The sequence below is a fragment of the Sapajus apella genome, unplaced genomic scaffold, assembly GCF_009761245.1.
Source record: "Sapajus apella isolate SASKATOON/1434 unplaced genomic scaffold, GSC_monkey_1.0 scaffold12, whole genome shotgun sequence".
Lineage (NCBI taxonomy): Eukaryota > Metazoa > Chordata > Mammalia > Primates > Cebidae > Sapajus > Sapajus apella.
Window position 1 is genome coordinate 27,778,653 of NW_022436952.1, and position 4,395 is coordinate 27,783,047.

A 4,395-nucleotide genomic window follows, 5' to 3' on the forward strand; every position below is an offset into this window, starting at 1 on the left:
TTAGCTGGGGGTGGTGGCACATGCCTGTAATCCCAGCTACTCGGGAGACTGAGGCAGGAGAATCACTTGAACCTGGGAGGTGGAAGTTGTGGTGAGCTGAAATTGCGCCATTGCTTTCCAACCTGGGCAACAAGAGTGAAACTTCGTGTCAAAAAAAAAAAAAAGTGAAGCGCTATCTCAAAATAAATAAAAATAAAAATTAGCTGTGTGTGATGGCAAGTGCCTGTAGTGCTAGCAACTTGGTAGGCTGAGGAGAGAGGATTCCTTGAGCCTGGAAGTTTGAGACTGCTATGCACTATAATTATGCTACTGTACTCCAGCCTCATCGACAGATTACAGTAGCATGAACTATAATCATGCTACCAACTCAAAAATAAATTGGCCATGTGCAGTTGCTCATGCCTGTAATCACAGCACTTTGGGAGGCCAAGACAGGATAACTTGGGTCCAGGAGCTCGAGACCAGCCTGGGCAACACAGGAAGACCCGGTTTCTACAAGAAATAGAAAAATTAGCCCAGTTTGGTGGTGCAAGCCTGTAGTCCCAGCTACTCAGGAGGCTGAGGTGGAAGGATCGCTTGAGCTGGGGAGGTCAAGGCTGCAGTGAGCTATGATGGTGCCACTGGACTTCAGCCTGGTCAACAGAGAGACTCTGTCTCAGGAGAGGGGCCACCTTTACAAATTTATGACCTGCTTTTAGACAAATCCAGGGAGGGCAGAGGGTTTTCTTTGTATTTGCTTCTTCTCAATTGTCTTCAGCTCAAAATAGTTAATATGCCAAAATGGCATATTTTGGTGTGACATATTCTGCTACTCTTCCAGCTGTACATTTTTTTTGAATAATTCATCTTTTTTTTTAACAAAATAAGATCTTTTCCTCCTTCTTATTATAATGTATCCCTTTGAACATTATCTGTAACTTTTATGAAGCTGTTAACCCCAGAGTTTCTTTTTTTAAAATATATATATTATTATTATTATTATTTTTCACCATGTTGGTCAGGCTGGTCTTGAACTCCTGACCTCAGGTGATCCGCCCGCCTTGGCCTCCAAAGTGGCTGGATTACAGGCATGAGCCACTACTCCCGGCCAACCACAGAGTTTCTAACCTTCAGTACTATTGACATTTTGGCTCAGATAATTTTTTGGGGTTTTTTTGTGTCTTAAGCGCTGATATTAAGCAGCATCTCTGGTCTCTACTTGCTAGGTGCCAATAACATCGTCTTCCAAAAGTTGCAGCAACCAAAAATGTCTCCACGTATTGTCAAATGTTTCCTGGGGATGATGGGCAAAATTGCCCCTGACTGAGAACCGCTACACTAAAAGAAAGCCAATGGCATAAAATGAGAGCGTGTAGCTGGCTGGTTATGCCCTTATTTTACCACGAGAGGTCTCCCTAGACCCCATTATGGCTCTAATCTGGAAAACATGGTGTACCAGCAAATGGATTGTTATGACTTGGTGGATGGGGACAATAGGTTTACACACTAAAGCAGTTGATCAATCTCCCATGCAGAAGAATTCCAAACAAATTATGTAACTACTGTACTACAAAGGAGGGGAGCATTACCCCTCACTCCTTACATGTAAGCTGTGTATGGTGACTTCTGTTCAAATAACGTGACAAGGAGTGGGAGGAACAGTGGGGGAACCTGACAATCAGCCAGGTGATCCAGGAGAACATTAACACTGATAAATCATATTGATAGCATGTACCCTTAATATGATGTATGACAATGGCACTTTACCTCTGTATCTTCCTCCCAAACACACATGACCCCTGTCTACTCATGAGAAAAGCGTCAGATAAATCCTAACAGAGGGGCAGCCTACAGGATATCTGATGAGAACTTCTCAATACCTGAAGACCATCAAAACTGGCCAGGCGTGGTGGCTCATGCCTGTAATCCCAGCACTTTGGGAGGCTGAGGTGGGTGGATCACCTGAGGTCAGGAGTTCAAGACCAGCCTGACCAACATAGTGAAACCCTGTCCCTAAAAAGAAAAAATAGGGGAAACTATGTCAAAAGCAGGGTTATATGAGAACTCTGAATGCTGTTCAGTTTTTCTGTAAATATAAAACTGCTCTAAAATTTGTCTATTAATTTTTATTTTATTTTATTTTGAGACAGAGTCTTACTCTGTCACCCAGGCTGGACTGCAGTGGCATGATCTCAGCTCACTGCAACCCTTCAGGTTCAAGTGAGTCTCCTGCCTCAGCCTCCTGAGTAGCTGAGATTACAGGCACCTGCCACCACACCCAGCTAATTTTTGTATTTTTAGTAGAGACAGGTTTCACCATGTTGGCCAGGCTGGTCTTGAACTCCTGACCTCAGGTGATCGGTCCACCTCAGCCTCCCAAAGTGCTGGGATTACAGGGGTGAGCCACCACACCCGGCAAGAGCAAATAGTTGTTTTTCTTTTTCTTTTTCTTTTTCAGGCCCATACCGGCTGAGTTGCTTTTTTTTTTTTTTTTTTTTTTTTTTTGACAGAGTTTTGCTCTGTCGCTCAGGCTGGAGTGCAGCGGTGTGATCTCAGCTCACTGCAACCTCTGCCTCCCAGATTCAAGCGATTCTCATTCCTCAGCCTCCGGAGTAGCTGGAATTACAGGCGCACACCACCACACCTGGCTAATTTTGGTATTTTTAGTAGAGACAGGGTTTCACCATGTTGGTCAGGCTGGTCTTGAACTCCTGACTTCAGGTGATTGATCCTCCTGCCTTGACTTCCCAAAATGCTGGGATTATAGGCATGAGCCACTGCCTGGTCGAGTGAATAGTTTTAAGTAAGACATTAAGACCTGGGTGTTGGCGGAGGCAGTGGCTCAAGCCTATAATCTCAGCACCTTGGGAAGTCAAGGCAGGAGGATCACCTGAGGTCAGGAGTTTGAGCCAGTCTGACCAAATGGTGAAACCCCATCTCTACTAAAAATACAAAAATTAGCCAAGCATGGTGGTGGGTGCTTGTAATCTCAGTTACTTGGTAGGCTGAGGTAGGAGAATTGCTTGAACCCGGGAGGTAGCTATTGCAATGAACCGAGACCATGCTGTTGCACTCCAGCCTGGGCAACGAGTGAAACTTTGTCTCAAAATACAATAAAATAAAAATATTTGCTCTTAACTCTTTGACAATATTTCCTTCCTCTATGTGACGACAGTCAAGGTTATTCGCTGTCACTATAGAGTAGGTGTGATATAATTAAATGGCACAGAATTGGCTGGGCACAGTGGCTCACACCTGTAATCCCAGCACTTTGGGAGGCCGAGGCAGGTGGATCACAAGGTCAGGAGATAGAGACCACCCTAGCCAACACGGTGAAACCCCGTCTCTATTAAAACTACAAAAAAATTAGCCAGGTGTGGTGGCACATGCCTGTAGTCCTAGCTACTCGAGAGGCTGAGGCAGTAGAATCATGTGAACTTGGGAGGCAGAGGTTGCAGTGAGCCAAGATCGTACAACTGCACTCTAGCCTGGGCAACAGAGCGAGACTCCATCTCAAATAATAAAAATAATTAAATGGCACCAAAGGAAAAGCAGAAATCTGAATCCTCCTTTGGCTCGGGATACCAATTTCCTTACCAGAAAATTGTGGATAATATCTGACTGTACTTACCTCACTGAGTTATTTTAAAGGTTAAATAACAGAATCTATGAGAAAATGTCTGCAACCTGTGAAGTAGGGCATTGTATCCTAAACACATTTTTACTTTCCAGCTTTCTGCAAATATGTGTGTGAGCTAATTGTAAAATGGAATGTGTGCAGATGATTGAAGTACACTTCAGACCAGAAGGCTTAGAAGAAAATTTTGTCAGCTTTAAATCTGCCCTTTGAATAGAAGATCCCAAGCCCATGGTCCTCATCATCACTGATTACTTGTAGATTTTTTTTTTTTTTTTAAGACAGTCTGGCTCAGACACCTAGGCTGGAGTGCAGTGGCCTAATCTTGGCTCACTGCAACCTTTGCTTCCCAGGTTCAAGTGATTCTCCTGCTTTAGCCTCCTGAGCAGCTGGGGTTACAGCTATGCATCATCACACCAAGCTAATTTTTAAATATTTTGATTAGAGATGGGGTTTCACCATGTTGGCCAGTCTGGTATCGAACTCCTGACCTCTAGTAATCCTCCTGATTCAGCCTCCCATACTGCTGAGATTACAGGCATGAGCCACTATGCCTGGCCACTTGTGGGGTTTTTAAAGGCATCCAAGAACACGACAAAAAAAGAAAAATAAAGAAAAATAAATAAAGGCATCCATGACCAGGATCTAACCTGGACCAATTAAGGCAATTAGAATTGCCTAGGAGTAGGGCACGGGGCATTGGTATATTTTAAAAGCTTTCCAGGTGATTCTCATATACAACCAAGGCTGATAGCTGCTCTCCTAATTGATCTAAAGTC